The sequence below is a fragment of the Platalea leucorodia genome (assembly GCF_965183815.1).
Source record: "Platalea leucorodia genome assembly, chromosome: 4".
Taxonomy (NCBI): domain Eukaryota; kingdom Metazoa; phylum Chordata; class Aves; order Pelecaniformes; family Threskiornithidae; genus Platalea; species Platalea leucorodia.
Genome location: NC_138826.1, coordinates 69,112,284 through 69,131,069, shown reverse-complemented (window position 1 = coordinate 69,131,069; position 18,786 = coordinate 69,112,284).

Below are 18,786 nucleotides of genomic sequence, written 5' to 3'. Positions count from 1 at the left end.
AGATTTGAAGCGAATGAAGAGTCCCACGTTCAAGTGGCATGAATGCCATCACAGTAATAAGTAAATCCCTCTTGGACCATTCCTAGAGAGACTGTCAGTTGATAACCTATAATGTCTGGTCTGCAAGCATCATGTAAGAAAGCACTGCCTCTGGCTATTTGTCTTAGATGTAATTAGTGTGTGTGGGATGCTCTCACATTCCAAAACACACAGTGGAGGTAACTGCAAGAGCCAGCTGGAGCCTGGCCCTATGAAGCTGGTGCCAGGCAGTTTGAAACAAACACTAGTCTTTCCCACCCAGCAGTTTGCAGTATTAAACACATCAAAGGCAGGCAGGCAGGCAGCCAGAAGCAGACTCATGGAGGTAACATATATGATGATATGACGTGCTAGATACCAGAAGAGGAGGTAGTCTTAATCTTGACAAGTTATTCTGAGGTGAACAGAAGAATAACAAGCTCTCCTACTCTTAGTTCCAAAAACTACAAACAAGGTAGTGGAAAAAAAGAAAGCAAAGAAAGTTTTCAGGTGTGTGAGCACCAAGATAACAGTTCCGAAAATGTTCATGGCTGCTCTTGGGAATAGAGCTTTGAAGCCTATAGCCTAGGAAGGCCTCATACACCCCTTCATGCTTAGGAACTTCTTTTGGACTCTAACCTCAAAGGAGAATGTCTGGAGGAGTTGTCCAGGTCACAGGGAAGGTGTGTTTCTACATAGCACTGAAGACTGGTGATCCACCCTCATAGCAAAAAATACCCACACAATGGCCCCAGGAAAATTGAGGGACATCAGTAGATCAAGGACAATTAGGCTTGGGTTTATTGTGTTGTAGTTTTTCTCACAGATACTTACAAACATGCTTTCTTGGTTTAGTCAAAGTAGCAAATTGTACAGGAAACCTGAAGGATCTGCAGCTGAACAAAGAGGCCAGGAAAGATAATATCCCTAAGGGAGAGGGATTCATGAGCATATACAGAGAAAGAGTCAGTGTCCCATGTGCTCATCTCCTGGGGTCTCTGAGGAAACGGCCTTACTTAGTACATACTCAAAACTGAAAAGCTACAAAAGCATGAAATCAACTTGCTAAATTCCAGCTTTGATATTAAAAGGGAAGAGCTCCTTTCCTAAGCCTTCAGTCTGGTATTTCATTCATTCATTTCCAAGCTTGAATTTGAAGGTGAGGACTGCCAATTTGGAGAGAGCAAAATCATTGCATTTGAATTTTGCCGATTATTTGACCCTGCTAAATAGCTCTTGGGCCAATAAATCAAGAACATCAGCATAGCAGAATAATTTTTCAAACTCTCCTGTCTTTGGATCCAAAACAAGAATTGTCATGTTTTACATCAACTCATTCACAGCAAATAGATGTGAAACCTGGGCAGCAGTCACTAAAAGTACTTAACATGGTTGATGTCAGTTAAGTGTGAGAAATGTCTAGGAGTAGTGGCTGATCTGTGGTTTAGACCACCAAAATCAGGTTATACCTATTAGTGGATACTTGGTTTAGTAGAACTGGAAAAGCTTCTGTTAGATAGTTCTGGAAGCTTGAACTGCTCCCTGTGTCCATCAGTCATGGACTCATGTACCTGGCAGGACACATAAATGTGAAAGTAAAAATCTTCTTCAGTGCTAAAATACAAAGGGAGATCAAGGGATGGCTCTACCAGCTTGCACTTGTGACAGCTTACTGCAATCAACTGCCACAGACAGTGGCCTTTGAGCAACATGTTGCTGGTCACTGTGAAGGCCTGGCATTTGCATGGCATTGTGGGTGGACCCTGGCCAGCAGCTAAGCACTCGTACAGCCACTCACTCCTGTCTCCTGTGGGATGGGAAGAAAATAGGAAGGAGGTGAGAAGACTTGTGGATAAAGATAGTTTAACAGGTGAAGCAAAGGTGTATGTGCAAGCAAAGCAAAGGAGGAACTTGTTCACTACTTCCCAGAAGCAGGCAGACGTTCAGCCACTTCATGGAAAGCAGGGCTTCTGCATGCTAGCAGTTACCTTGGAGGACAAACATCATACAGGCATTCTCCCCTTCCTCCTCTTCTCCTTGAGCTTTGATTGCTGAGCATGGTGTGATGTGGTACAGAATATCCCTTTGGTCAGTTTTGGTCAGATGTCCTGCCTGTGTCCCCTCTCGATTTATTAACCACCCCAACCTACTCACTGCAGGAGGCAGAGTGAGAAAAAGATAAATCCTTCACATTGAGCAAGCACTGCAGCAATAGCTAAACATTGGTGTGTTATTAACACTGTTTTAATCACAAATCCAAAACACAGCATTGTATAGGCTGCTATGAAGAAAATTAACTCCATCACAGCCAAAGTCAGTACACATGGATTCATAAGATTGTACTGAGCAGGGGAAATAAGGAGAGAACAACAGAAATTGCAGTTGCCAATAGGAGCTAGTGAGGAGCGAAGTCTTAGCATCTTCAGTCCTATAGCAAACATTAATTATAGTGCTAGGCCCAGTAGAGCATACCGGCTGATACTTAATTACAGGATATGGACTTCAGGCCTTGCAACTGGAATAACACCACATCCAACCAGTGTAACAAGCTACAGAATCAGGGATGTAGAGTAGGACATCCTGAAAAAAGTCCATTAGTAACAACTGCATTAACTACAGTAAGTGGATGCTTAAACAACAACTGCATGTGGCATTCTATTTTTGTGCTTATTTCTATGCTAGGAGGAATTTCCAGTTCATGGATAAGAAAGCACTGCAGATATAACCCAGCAGAGCATAAGATCTGTTCATTTGCCAGAGGTTCTTGCCCAGAGATAGAATTTAGTGGATCTGCTGATGTATCAGCATCTACAGTTCTTCCCCCATCTTCACCAGTCAGGACTAGACAATATTCTGAGTTTTGTCTCAGTGATAGCATCAAGAAGTTCAAAAAGCCTGACAAATTATTGTTAACAATGTTAAGTCCCAGTGATTGACTTAGCAGCTCAATATGAGAGCAAATATTAGTGCTATATTAGCAGGAAAGTTTGGAAATTGCAAGAATTTAACATCAAAGTCTTATCAACCTTGTCAGTCACCTGCTTTGTCCTCCCAAGAGAAATCAGAGTAAGGTGGCATGAGTCCAAGAACAAACTACTTTTGAAACTTTGTCTGTCCTAGACAAGGACAAGTTGCCAGATTGTTCAGCTGGAGGTGTCTGCTGTACTGCACAGACATTTGACATGTCCTCAAGTGTGGTGAAAGTAAAAATGATGCATAATATTTTATCTAATGCACTAACTTCTTTGGCTTTTAGTTTTCTTTTTCCTACTTCACCTAGCTTTTCTGTATCCAAGCTATCTACATCTTTATTGCTTTGCCACCTTCCTTTCATGGGATACTTCTGCTGCTTAAATGGGCTAATAAAAAGCCCAAAAGAAGTTGCCGGTTTTGGCAGATAGACCATTAGGGAAATTCTTCCTCCAGTCCCATGTGGAGTTTATGAATAGCTTGAGTGACTCCCTCAACAGTATCCTCCCCATCAGCCACCCGTGGAATATGAAGGGGCTTCTCCCCCTTGTCTTGTCCTTCATGCACCAGCAAAACCTTGGCTTAGTTCTTTAAACCTAGCCCTTTTCACCAGCACTGTGTTTTTCCTTATATACCCAAAATGTCCCCAGGAAAACCCCACACAACCCCAAAACCTAAGACAACTCCCTATCTGAGAGTTTTACTTAAGCTCCAGTGTTCATTATATCAGTGTTATTTAATACTTAACCATAAAAATTTGCAAGAAGAACTTCGATGAGCCTTGGAGCAGCCACTATTTGTCATTAGGAGAAGGATTATCTTGAAAAAAGACACCAAAGACTGCTTCCAATTAATTCAGAGAAGTTCAGAGGGAGTGGCCTTAACAGACTGGAAATAACCATAAAACCCGGGGAACATTCTGACACAGAGATGCAAGTTAGGCATAGGTAAATAATCAACAAAGATTTAGGCCAGTTATATGTGATCAAGGCCTAAAACCAAGAGAAGGGGACCCATTTGGGACAGCTGACAGGAACCTCCTTTTCTGAATGCACTGTGCTCCTCTTCTAAAGTTTTAAAAGGTGCCTGGGCTGCTCACTAGCTGAGTCATGGTAATTGATCCTGCATATTCCTGCCCTGTGGCAAATGCGAGTTAACGTGCGATCTCTCAGCCTTCACATATTGAGGCAAAGCTCAACTTATCTTTCATTAGCTGCAGGCTAACCACGCACACAGACCATGGCAAGGGATCATCTGATGCTATTACCTTGTTCATGAGACTGAAAACTTCCACTCAGTCACTTAAAAATAAAGGCAAGCTGACAACTGCCAATAGTCATTAATAACTACTTTTTCAGGGATAATGACAAGGTGAAGAAGTTAAGTGTCACAGTAGTAAGTCTCAACTGATCCACAGGTTTGAATAAATCATCAAAAATGGATTAAAAATACCCGTTTGAAAGTGAGCTATTTACAGATACCTGAATCCGTGAAACCCATCGTAAGTACCCAGATTTGAAAGTACTTTGGACTTTTTGAAAAAGGTTGTTGATTTTTCCATGTAGCTCCAAACCTCTCAATAGATAACACAATCTCCTCCTGTACCCTTGGCACTCATACCAAGAAAAGGCAGAGGTTTTGAAAATGTTACCTAGGTGAATGCTTACTGAACTGTGTGAGCTCCTAGAGAGTTCAGGACAGGATGAGGCACTGGCTCCACAGCTCTCTTACAGGCTAATGAAACTGCATCATTAAACAGTGATAGACTGAGCCCTGAAGATCACTTTAAACTGGGCCTGGTGAGACCATGAGCAAACACCAGCTGAGTCCTTAAGCTGTACCATTACTTTCTCCTTCCAGGGAGCAGACATGGATGATGGTCTGCCAAGTAGGGTCAAATCCTGTCTGATTGGTGTCTTGAGAATCTTGGAAATTTCCTAAGCAAGGCTGAAAGATATTTTGCATAAGGCCACCATTGCAGAATAACCCCTTCAAGCACTATTCACACATATTAGCAAGTTTCACTTGCTATGCTAGTTCTGCTCCAGGGAAGGTGGATATTTTGGTGGGACAGAGCTGGGATAACAGATATGAAGCTGCTCCTCATTTGATACAAGCGGTTGTGGAATATAGTTTCCCTGTGCATTGCTGATCACTGGCTATTGCAATAGCCTTCTGATTGCTGCAGTATGATAGAGCAGCCCTTTTAATTTACACTCACAAGGAGCTGGCTGTCTCCACACACTGTCTGATGTTTAGAGAAGAGTCCTTTCTTACCTTTTCCTCCTTTCTTCCCAATATGATCCATGCCTCTCAGCTGTAGTCATGCAGATGGGGACCCATCAGTTTGCAGGGGCCGACAGTAAGCACATAATCAGAAGGCAAACATTACATAGTATGGAGTATCATTTCTACTAGAAGCAAACCAATGTGTGTGTACGTGTCTGTGTGTGTATGTGTCAAGAAGAGCACATTGGATTGAACAACCTCTTCTGCTCCATAAGTCTGTGTACGGGAAGCCATAAATGTTCCTTTCCATAGCAACCCCATCTTTTTGATGGCAGCAATTAATCAATAAGGAAATGATCCCTTAAGCATTGTCCCTTTGCACAATTTAATAGCTATCCTCCAGTCCTTTTGCTGTTTGCTTCAGCCAGGAAGCCCAACCAGGGCTCAGATGCTGCTTCAAATACATTCAGGAATTTTTCACCAAGGACAAGGGCTTTGCCAGGCGATTTATTTTTCTTCATGATTTGTTTTCACCAAAGTCTCATTAGAAGTGCAGCCTCCACATCTATAAGACAATGGTTCAAGCCTGCTCAGCTGACTTAGATGACAGTAGGGCTTATGGATCTGACCATTACAGAGGGAATTTTGAGGGACACTGGAGCTAAACACCTCTTCAGATTGCAATGCTGTTGCTCTTTTCTGCACTGTTATCCCCTGCTGCACTTGGGGCAAGAAGGGTCATGTGCAAGAGAACGATACAAAGCCATGTTTCCCAAAAGCATAAAGTAAAACACAGTGGTCTTCCCACAGGTCCTCCTTGCTCAGACCTAGATGGCCTTTAAAGGTCTGTTCCATCCCAAACTATTCTATGATTCTATGATTCTAAGATAAGTAAGTACAGTTCTTCAGCTGGGACTTCCTCAGCTGTATCAGAAAGCATGAACTGGATAGTTGTCACGAGGGTCCCCCAGGTGAGGAACCTGTGTGCATGGGAACTTGGAATTCAGTAGGGACTCCAAGGACTGCTGCGTTAAAAACAACAGCAGCAGCTGCCATCTCTCTCTCTCTCTTTTGGAAATGGAAATGAGTTGATATAGCTTTAAAGGAACACACCGTCCAGGAACAGATGCTCAAAGAGCTTTAAGATTGCCTCTCTAATTTCAGCTGACTGAGATGATGTTCAAATTTAGTCCACTTCAAAGCCATTTTAACTTCTTTCAAACTTCTTTCACAGTCTTCCTTGCCCAATTTACTTGGCAGAAAGCAGTCAAAACCAGTTTATTTTTGTGGTTTTTTTTTTTTTTTTTTTTTTTTTTTTTAATGCAAATATATTTCTTTCTCTGGTCTTTGGAGGACCCTAACTCTTTGTGACAATTACTCTGAAAAACTGAAAATTTTCACTTTTATTTTCTTATAAGAGAATCATATGCTGTTATGGCAAAATGATTTTGAAGAAACATGGACTTACTACTGTAGTCCACCAGCCCTAGTATAATGTGATCTCACTCATATAAATCCTTTCCCCAAAACATCAGGATAAACAAGGGTTCATCGGCTTCAAGTATTTCTTTTAGATCTGCAACAACAAGTCATTCCTGCGTGCTTACTTACGACACCGATAATCTAAAGCAATTAATTTCTGTGAATTTCAGCTTTTCTCCAGACTTTATCACCAAAGATTGAGATTGACTGCATGAAAGCATTTAAAGGATGCAATCAGTCCCTTTTGCTCAAGGATACCATACAGCAATGGCCTAAACAGCAATGGTTACACTGCGTACAACTGCAAAGCAAAACCCATACAAAGCTGCATACCTGATAAGCAGAGCATGGCACAAGCAGGTAGAAATTTTTTTCTAACTATTAAAGAGTAACCTTATGTATCAGCACAAGGCCAGTGAAGTCAGTGAGTGGCTGAGAAACCAGTCTTAATGCAAACTTGACAAATGTATGAAACTTTTTAGCACTAATACTCTTTATGTATTAGGTAATTCACCTCCTCGATGCCAGTAAGCCCTAAACAGTATAACTATGGAGTCTTTTATTCCACAGAAACATTTTTATGCCTGTGTTGTGGGGCAAAGCTAATCTAAAGGCAGACTATGAGTCTTCTTTGGATGGGGAATCCTTTAAACACATAAAAAAAGTTATGGGATTTACAGTCTGCCTACATCATCCATGCCAGGGACATGGCCAGGGAAACAGCTGAGCCATCATTGTACCAGAGGATCCCTCAGCCGCTGGGAAGGACAGCCACAAGAGTTTTGCTGAGTGGGATGAAGACTGAGGAGAGCTCCAAAGCTGATCCAAGCCACAGGAGTGCTTTCCATTTCCATTCCCTGATGACAGAGAAAGAGGGTTTCACAAATATTTTAAAACAGAGGAGTCTGGCAGCTGCTTCAGTGTGTCAGCAAGTCTCCCATCTGGAGGGACAAGCCACACTAAGCAAAGGCATCTGCCACAGAGCAGTTAGGCAAAGTTTTGTCTCCCTGAGCCACCTCTGTGCTTCAGAAGAAGGCACTGTGTTAAAAAAAGGCAGCAGCATCAGTTCTGCATCAATGCAGGACTCTCCAAAAGAGGATAAATATCTGTTAAAGGAAATTCAGGAATTTCCTGGAACAGGCAAGATCTGAGCCAAAAAGTAAATTTACAAGTAAAACATCAGAATAAAGTTAGTTTTTGGCAAGGGAAATGCATCCCCCACCTTAGCTGTGTATTAATTAACCAGGCCTTTTACTTTAGGGAATAAAATATTGCCCCTTGCTGTTTGCAGCACTTTCTGCTAACCTAGTCTCTTTGTATATCCTGAACTTGTTGAGCAACCAAAGCTTTAAATTGACTGCTAATTTTGTGTTGGGTCAAATTAATTTTGAAACCAGATTAATTAAAGCAGATGAAGCTTTGTTTATCCATTATTCATGAAGCTCATTGGAACAGCAGAGTGTGCATTAGCTTTATTTAGGATATTACTTTGCTTTAATGAACTCTTTTTTTACCTCTTAATGCTCCTTTTGAGCAGGAGTTCAGCTTTGTGTTGTTGGCTTTTTCTTTTTTTTCCTTTGGTGGCCTAGTGCAAACAATGTAATTAACAGATTTTCTTGCTCCAAAAAATCTGCAGCTGACAATCTCCAGCAGTGACTGCCTCCCACCATAATTCTGCAGAGGGAGAGAAGAGCACGTGTGCATGCTGAGCAAAGATCTCCCTTTCATCCTCTCCTGCTGCAGTTGGAGGCTGCAGAGAGGGATGGATATGCTCACTCAGCATCAGAGCCAGAAAATCCACAGACAATCAGAAGAGGCTGCTGGATAAATAAACTAGAACCACCTAACTGCGAGCATTTGAGCATCACTGTGGATGATCCAGTGAAGAATTCTTTTCCCCACAAAGCAGTGTTTTATAAAAACCAAGCTAGACATGAGGGGGTGTGAAGTATGGGCTAGAAAATATTACTGGAACTATTACAGTGCTCTTTTGCACAAATGGTGTATCCCCTCTGCATATGGTTTAGTTCTAGGAACACTGTCTAAAACAATGTATTGAGACCTGAGATACTACTTGTCTCAGAAACTAATGGCATTTATGAGCAAGTGAAAGGCTGGAGCTCCTCAGAGTAAAGAGAATAAAAATAGAGCTTTGCTCAAAACTTGCAGTAACATTGTATTTGTAAATAAAATTAGCTAAGCAAACACAAGTTTAAACAAAGGAAAGGTTGTCTTCACAAAGTGAATTGGACTAAATTAAACAAAATACCAAGATGCCAATTAAACAAGATACAAAGATAGGTCTGTGTACGAAAATAAAAGGATAGCTTGCAAATTTGGAAGGCAAAACATTTAACACTGCTAAAAACCAAGTCTTTTTCCTGCAAAACGGCAAACCGATTGACAGTTCTCATTGCTACAGGATATTAATGGGAACTGATGAAATCAAATTGAGTGAGCAATTGGCTGATGGGTCAGGCTCAAAGGGCTATAGTAAATGCGGTTACATCAGGCTGGCAACCAGTCACTAGTGGGGTTCCGCAGGGATCCATCTTGGGGCCAGTGCTCTTTAATGTCTTCGTAAATGACTTGAATGCAGGACTTGAAGAACTACTAAGTCTGCCAATGACACAAAATTGGGAGGAACTGTTGACACTCTCGAGGGCAGAGAGGCCCTGTGAGAGATCTAGACAAATTTGAGAGCTGGGAAATCACCAACTGTATGAAGTTTAACAAGGGCAAGTGCCAGATTTTGCAGCTGGGACATGGCAACTCGGGATGTACATACAGACTGGGGAACAAGAGGCTGGAGAGCAGCCTTGCGGAGAGGGATCTGAGGGTTCTGGTCAACGGCAAGTTGACCATGAGCCAACAGTGTGCCCTGGCAGCCAGGAGGGCCAACCATGTCCTGGGGTGCATCAAGCACCGTAGTGCTAGCCAGTTGAGGGAAGTGATTATCCCCCTCTAGTCTGCACTGCTGCGGCCTCATCTTGAGTACTGTGTGCAGTTTTGGGCGCCACGGTATAAAAAAGATACGAAGCCACTAGAGAGTGTCCAGAGGAGAGCCACAAAGACGGTGAAGTATTTAGAGGGGAAGCCATATGAGGAGCAACTGAAGTCACTTGGTCTGTTCAGCCTGGAGAAGAGGAGACTGAGGGGAGACCTCATTGCGGTTTACAGCTTCCTCACAAGGGAAGGAGGAGGGGCAGGTGCTGATCTCTTCTTCCTGATGACCAATGATAGGACCCAAGGGAACAGCAGGAAGATATGCCAGGGGAGGTATAGGTTGGACATTAGGAAAAGGTTTTTCACTCAGAGGGTAGTGGAGCACTGGAACAGGCTCCCCAGGGCAGTAGTCATGGTGCCAAGCCTGACAATATTCAGGAAGCATTTGGACAATGCCCTCAGACATATGGTGTGAATTTTGGGGTTGTCCTATGCAGGGATAGGAGTTAGACTCGATGATCCTTGTGGGTCCCGTCCAACTCAGGACATTCTATGATTCCATGAATCTATGAAAGACAGAAGTGGTTACCCATATGACTTAAGAAAACATCCAGGTACCATAGCGAGAACACTATAAGGGATCCAAACTTATATTTCAGATTGTGAAACAATAACAAAAAATTAGGATGAAGCTTTCATAGAAAAAAAAAATCTATTTTCCTCATACATAGTTTGCCTGAAGAACATGATATTAGCCACTACAAAAAAACCCAGGATAATAAATCACATAGCAATCCCTTGATCCTCTTAACTGTGATATCTGAATATCTCATGGTCTCCATGTATTTATCCCCACAATCCACTTTTGGATGCGGGAGAATTATTTGTGTCTTAAAAATGAGGAACTGAGTGGAAAGAAACTAAGGCTGTGATCCTCAGAAGTGTTTAGGCACCTAGTGACTGTGGTTTCACACAAAGCTGCAAGAATAAGGAAATTATCTTTGTACCCAGGGTCTATTCCCCTAGTCACTGCTTTATGTTCTTTGTAAGATTAGGTGGTCCAAATTGACTATTATAGCAATTATTTTTTGTGTCTATCAACAAGAAAAGTATTTTTCATTTGTTTCTGAAGAGAAGGATGGTTGCTAAGCAAAAGAGTACACAGCAAGGGGAATGTGAAGTGGTTAGAGAGATTAAGGCAAGAAACCAGAATGATGAAGTGAGAGCTTATGTTCCCTTTATTCATGGCACTTTTATTAGTGCTGTATTTTTAGATAGCTAAAGTGCTGTTGCAACATCACCACAGAAAGTACCAGGACCTGGAGACGAGGCAGAAAAGGACAAAAGGCTGTAAAGTACTGAAGAAGGGGGATAAAACTTACACTAAAGCTGCTAGATAGACTCGTGGATGTTGAAGACTAAACCTTGTTTAATGGGGCTGTATATCTGTTTTAGTTATCGTTATGGTCAATGTTATCCAATAAACTTCTATTAAGTAGATCAGGACTGGAGGGTGTACTTCCTGTTTATGAGCTGGTAATTACCACATCTTGAGCTAAATAAACTTGGAACCTGAAGGCTGAAATTCTTATAGGAAATAAATTCCTTCAGCTTTGGCTTTTGTTAGCTCCGGATACGGTGAAACCAAGCTAAGCCAGGAACACCACAGTACATATACAAAGATACACCCACCTGGCTGCTCCAGCAGAGCTCTGGTCGCTCTCACACCATTTCCAGATACTGGCACGAAAAAAAAGCTAGAGTCAAGCTAGCTTTATTTAGGAAGTGTTTTGGCCTTCCCTCTGCGCAAGTTACAACAATATTTTTTGTCTGATAGAACAGGATTTAAGGAGTGCAGCCCTCAGCTCAGCAGGCTGTCCATCTGCCCTGCTTGGAGACAAGAAGGGGGCGATGAGGCTGATGGCTGTTTGACTGCCCAAAGAGGGACTATTTTTAACAAGCTTTAAGGCTAGTTGAAGGGAATTAACTTTGAAATGAGTCAGAGACACTATATGGGTTCAGTAAAAGTGGGTCAAAGCCACTGCCTAACAAGTCTACAATTCATCTATCTCATGGCCCATTTTGGTCAAACCATTGTCTAAGAGTGGGGTGAAGTGTTGGCTCTTCTGAAGTCAAGAGAATTTTCATTGCTGATTTTAATGGACGTGAGGGTTAACTCTGTGTGTCTGGCTGGGAGAATTATCAGCAAGCAGTGGTCTGACTGGCATGGGCAGCATTCAGGACCAGAATAAACAGATTTTTCACAACAGTGAAAAGTAACTGCACTATCTCCATGTAAATCCCAGCATTTTGATTGGCTGATGGCTGTAAATAGCCAATTAGGCTGCACATGTTTGCAGATTAATAAATGGCCATTCCACTGTGGGTAAGCTGCATAGCAATACTGAGCGTGGCTCGCTGAGAACATTCCACTGCTGCTGACTTTAATTGTTATTAGTTTGCATTATATGTTAAATAGGGGAATATTTTAATGTAATAGCTGTAAGCGCTAAAGCTGAGTGAATAATTCATAGCAAATTATTTATTCAATAAATTTAGCCTCCTTTACTCTTCAATTTTTCAGAAACAAGTTTATTATTTTCTCAAAAGAGTGGTTATTATTCAGAATTACTTTCTAATCAGTTTATCAGAATGTTTCTTGCTCCACAAATCCCCTGGGTAGGCTATTTTTTACTAAATCAGTAAGCCACACAGAACCATTGCCTTCCCTGTTTTGATGTGTGTTACCTTTTAGCAGAAGTTTCCAGTGAGGACTTAGGTTTAACCAAAGGCAACACAGCTCCTTTTGCTCCCAGTGTCCCTGATGGAAGGTATGATGCATATCCTGCCACAACATTTTTACTTTCTACAAAGGCTGGCTTAGGAAATAGGTCAATGCTCTCGACGTTGAGGCAAGTTTAGGACTGAGAATTTCTACATTACTGTGATGAAGAATATATATAATTGTCCCATCCCCGCTGCTTTAAGACAGTGGGTGCAGAGCATAAGAGATGCACCACGGATCACTTCAGGATCCAGTACTAGTATGAAAAAGCCATTACAAACTGTCCACCAATAATGGCATCTATCTCACTAAGTGTCAGAGGACCCCAAACATACTCTGTTGTTATTTTTTAATTTATTATTATTATTATCTTTTTTTTTTAATAGTTCACAGCTAAAGGAAAGCAGATGAGGAGACCCAACAAACAGGAGGGAACAACCCCCACCCCCACACATAACTGCATTGAGCCACACTCTATGTTCTTCTCCTGGCTCTGCACTTTAGAGGTGAGGAGGTTATAGCTCTGCTTTTTACCCTCAGCTGGCTTCCCTTGAGCCTATTTGCAGCAATGCTTAGATAATTTTATTGCAGTTATTTGTGCCTCAGATTTGCACCTTGTGCCAGGTGTCTGCCTCAGGTATTTACATGTGTACATGAGATCTGAGAAAAGCAGAGTTAATCAGTGATCCTTGATACTTAATAAGCCTTGTAGTCTCACAGCATTTCACATTGCTCCCTTGTCTTCCCCCAAGTTTCCCAGGGATCGCTCCTACTCCTCCTGGTGAGGTGTGCTCCACCTCAAGGGCTCTGACTCAGAGTAACCTCTCTGTTACTCACAAATCTGCGAGGCAGCACTGCATCCCTCCTTTTTCCAGTTACCGGGCGGTCATCAGCATAATGCTGTTCGTCATTGGCACAGTGGGGGTCTACTGTTTACTGAACACCATGCGGGAAAGCAAATAGTTTGGGTAAGTTCTGCTACAGTAGAGTACAGCTTTATTTGGTAGAATTTGTTTCATACAAATGGCATCCCAAGGTACTTATCAAAGTTAAATAATACATAATAGCAGAGGGAGAGAGAAATTAAGAGGCACAGGCATGGGAGCAGAGATGTTTTCAGATGAGATTTGAAAATAGATGGAGAAGCAGTGAGGCAGAAAGAAACAACAGAAAAAAAGACTGTTCCAGATGGTGGGAGATACAATGGGAAAAAGCTTTCGCAACGGCCATGGTTTGAGCATAATTAGGCACAGAGAGATGACCAGTGCCATTTGTAGAGAAAAATAGGAACAGAGGAGAAGGAAGAGGAGTTCCAGGAGACAGACTGGGAAAAGGTCACAGAAGGCAAATAAAGAAATGAATGGGGAGCTGTGGGAACTTCCTCTGTAAATGTCATGATGGTGATTTGGAAAGCCAATGCACCTGCAAAAAGACTGGTGTGTTCAGGGTGGCGAGAGGATGTTGACATGGAGAATTCAAGCAGAAGGGAAAGTCAGGCACTACCATATCCAGAGGAGAATTCCCTCCAAACAAACAGCTGCATCCGTCTAACCTTCTGCAATGGTTTCAGACCCAAAAGGTCAAATTCAAGGCAGTGCTATATAATCTGTTACTTTCCCCTCTCCTTCCTGCCAAAGACTATGTTTTTTTCTCCGTCCTGGGTTGCGAACAGCAATTCCATTGCACAGTTGCTGCATGGTTTTTGGACAAAACTGATTTCTTTTAATCCAATAACCTATGAGAAGGAGCCAAGGTGTTGCTACAGATATAGTGGATTATGGTAGTCAAACGAATGAGGTGTTTTCTATCCCCTGTGACCTGAAGTTGTCTCCATTTTGCTGGGTGGAAGAAATACCAAGTCGAGCTACACAGCTCTAATACTAATATGGAAAAAGAAAGGAATGCTGCAGGAGGACACTCTGGTGACCAGGCTGCTTCTGCCTGACAGTGCGTGAGACAAGGTTGTACTATGATTAGATTGGGTTTTGAAGCAAGAAATTAAATGCAGATCTCCCACTGCGGCAGCTCTTGGGCTTCCGACCCATGAACTTTCCTGTACCAGATGTACAGTGGTCATGCCATTGACATGCAGACTGAGGACCCCAGAGAGTTCTCCTTCAGGGCAGCAATATAAGATTACCCACTGCTCCATGGGTAGTCTGAACCTCCTGTGGATAGCTCTGCAGACCCTACTGTATGTTAGAGTGCCTTCAAGGCTGCTCACATTTATACTGGGGTGGAGGGAACATTTTTACTACTGGAGGAACCTTGAGTCTGTGCATATAGAAACATAGAATGCTTTGGGATGGAAGGGACCTTTAAAGGCCACCTAGTCCAACCCCCCTGCAATGAACATGGACATCTGCAACTAGATCAGGTTGCTCAGAGCCCCGTCCAACCTGACTTTGAATGTTTCCAGGGATGGGCCATCTATCACCTCTCTGGGCAACCTGTTCCAGTGTTTCACCACCTTCACTGTAAAAAATTTCTTCCTTATATCTAGTCTAAATCTACCCTCTTTTAGTTTAAAACCATTACCCCTTGTCCTATCACAACAGGCCCTGCTAAAAAGTCTGTCCCCATCTTTCTTATAAGCCCCCTTTAAGTATTGAAAGGCTGCAATAAGGTCCTCCCCGAGCCTTGTCTTCTCCAGGCTAAACAATGCCAACTCTCTCAGCCTTTCCTCATAGGACACGTGTTCCATCCCTTTGATCGTTTTTGTGGCCCTCCGCTGGACCCACTCCGACAGGTCCATGTCCCTCCTGTGCTGAGGGCTCCAGAGCTGGATGCAGTACTCCAGGTGGGGTCTCACCAGAGCAGAGTAGAGGGGCAGAATCACCTCCCTCAACCTGCTGGCCACACTTCTTTTGATGCAGTCCAGGATACGGTTGGCTTTCTGGGCTGAGAGCACACATTGCTGGCTCATGTCCAGCTTTTCATCCACCAGTACCCCCAAGTCCTTCTCCTCAGGGCTGCTCTCGATCCTTTCATTTCCCAGTCTGTATTGATACTGGGAGTTGCCCTGACCTAGGTGCAGAACCTTGCACTTGGCCTTTTTGAACCTCATGAGGTTCACATGGGCCCACTTCTCGAGCTTGTCCAGAACCCTCTGAATGGCATCCTGTCCCTCAGGCATGTCAACCACACCACCCAGCTTGGCGTCATCTGCAAATTTGCTGAGGGTGCACTCAATCCCACTGTCTATGTCATTGATGAAGATATTAAACAGTACTGGTCCCAATACGGACTCCTGAGGGACCCCACTCATCGCTGATCTCCATCTGGACATCGAGATGTTGACCATTACCCTCTGGATGCGACCATCCAACCAATTCCTTATCCACCCAACAGTCCACCCATCACATCCATATCTCTCCAATTTAGAGAGAAGGATGTTGTGGGAGACCGTGTCAAAGGCCTTACAGAAGTCCAGATAGACGACATCCGTAGCTCTTCCCTTGTCCACTGATGTAGTCACTCCATCATAGAAGGCCACTAAGTTGGTCAGGCAGGACTAGCTTTGGTGAAGCCATGCTGGGTGTCTCGAGTCACCTCCCTGTCTTCCACGTGCCTTAGCATAGCTTCTAGGAGGATCTGTTCCATGATCTTCTTAGGTACAGATGTGAGACTGATATGTTGGTAGTTCCCAGGGTCCTCCTTTCTACCCTTTTTAAAAATAGGTGCAATGTTTCCCTTTTTCCGGTCACCAGGGACTTAACCTGACTGCCATAACTTTTCAAATGTTAGGCACAGGTATAATATTCTTACTCCCCACTACTTTATTCTGTCTTCTCCTGGACCGTGCTTTTGCAGCAAGACACAGAATCTGTCCCTAGGGTTTCTCCAGTGCTCTGCTGGTCTAAATCCGTGTTCTGGAAACACTTTGACCTGCATGTTGGATTCATACTGTGGGGATGTGAAAGAAGCCAAAGCCTGCCTTGTGAAAGAAAAGAATGGCACAGAATATTTCAGAAGATTTTACTCAAGCAAGTAGCTCTTCTGGAAGTGCTAGTTAAGTAACCAAGCAGAGCCAGAAAGAGGCTGTAATATAAAGCCCACTGAGCTTTTTTGTGCCATGAGATAAGACAAAGCTGGCTTAAAACTGTTCATAGTTTGATTTTTTTTTTGTTTAATTCGCATCTTCCGCAGTCAGGCAGAACAGGGATCTGTAGAGAAAGGTCAGAATCTAGCTCTTTCCAAACGCTGTTTGAAGGCCAGAATGAAGAGCAGGATAGATAAAGTCAGCCTGTAACCAGTGGTTCCTCAACAAGTCAGAAGGAGGAAAGCAAAAGAAGACAGAAGTGCACCTGAATGTAAAAAGCAAGGCAAATCAGTCCATCCCGGTCACAGGGGCATCCACTGATGGCAGCAGAAGACCTTTCAAGGAAAGCTAGTGGTAGGAGGAAAGTAAGGAATTACCTAGTTAGGCCAAGAATTCAGAATGTGGATGTTGGTCTGGCAGGAGAGGTCACAAATCCATCAGGAGAAAATAGATGCTGGGAAGACACCTAAAACTTTGAAGCCACTTCATGTGTAGGTCTAGCCTCTGTAGGGGATCGTGGCAGTCTTCCCACATTCCCGTTAGAGCTATCAAAGCCCAGAACACAGAAGGAAGCCACAGCCCTGGCAGTGAGGGTATTGCTCCAGCAGCCCCTCCAGGAGCCTGTAGAGAGAGAAGCTGCTGTGAAGCTCGAGGATCTGGTCCTACATACAGGGCATAACAGTGTCGTTTTTTTAATTGTTTCAAGCTTTTGCTATTTATAGCCTCTGTGCCTGAAAATCAGAGGTCAACCAAAACACCACAGAAATTAAAGAGTGAAGGGAGAGGAGATATTGGTTTTGCCAGGACAGAAATGAGATAGCCTCCCCCTTAGGACATGTCTGATATCAAAGCATAAAGGGAAGCAGCTATGTAGACCGCCATATTTATTTATTTTTCAGTGCAGAGTTCTCCGTAAGAAATAATCTTGTATTCAAAGATTATCAGAAGGACTTTGACATATTTTTTTCACAGGCATAGGGACTTCTGGCAATATTATCATATAGGACAAGTAATTTTCACAATAGTTTAGGTACTCTAAATCTACCTCATTATTTCTTACAGTACCAAACTGGTCTACAGTGTTGCCATGTAATATGCAAGAACAATTTTTTTTTTTGTTCTACTCCTGTAGAAAAATGTTGTGGTATGCCAGGAACAAGGCAGAATGGTGGGGAAACCTTGTACGGTGATGGGCCACAAACATTTTGCTGCTAAAGAGGATGGAGAAGCTGGTGTTGATCTCAATGAGGTTGACCATTCCACACATATCTGACTACGACCTTTAACTTAAGCTGCCTTAGAACAGCTTTAGCTGATATTGGGCAACCTCTTCTCAACCCACTACACCCACCACTTTGTCAGCGAGAACCACAAACCATGGAGCATGGAGAAGGATTCACTTCTCTGTGGGGCTAAAGCCTCTCCCTTCTTAGAGGTTTTTGAGGTGATGATCAGACTTCCAACTTCCCTGCTCAGGGCAAGTGTATGAATGACATGTAATAAAGGGAAACATGAGAAATCCTCCTGTCTCCAGCTCCTTGAAAAAGGGAATTTGGCGCTCTGTTTTTGAATGGCCTGTGTTTCTTGGATTTGAAAAAATAAACGGCATACTGTTAGTGCAAAAATTTATGTGCCAATAAGCCAATTTCTATAATTATCAGGGCAGCCCACTTTGCTAGGAGGTATTCATATTTTATTTAAAACTCTTTACTAAAGAGTTTACATTGTGTTTACCTCATTAAATGGCATCAATGAAAAGCTTGATTCCTCATTCAACAGTGCTGATAAATAAGAGAAGAAAAGGTTGTGCAGTTTTATACCATCAGACATTAAATAATTATTGCTTTACTTTTTACCAAGCCATAGCAGACATCATTTCCCTATGCACTTTCTTAAATGAAGAGTCTTTCAGCTGCTTACATCCTTCCCTGCTGCTAAGAGAGGAACTGAGATAGTGCTCCTAAATGCCAGCAACTCTGACATCTACAGAGCATTAAGTGAAACCTCTCCATGATTTCCACTCCTGTGTACAAGACAGACATGCCAGTAACTGGTCAACCTTCCCCAGGCTCACCAGTGACCACTTGGATCCTTGTAGACCCATGCCTTCCTCAGCACTCTCACACTACTGCTGAGACTCCCCAACACTGGCAGCCCACAGCAAAAAGTGGCACCACATATCTATCAAATAGCTCCCCTGCTCCTCCGTGGGAGCAGAAGCTACCCACAAAAACAATGGGTTACAATTAATACAGGAAAGTCTTAAGCTGTGTGAATATTTGCAAGAAGCATACTCGTGTTGACCATTTTCATG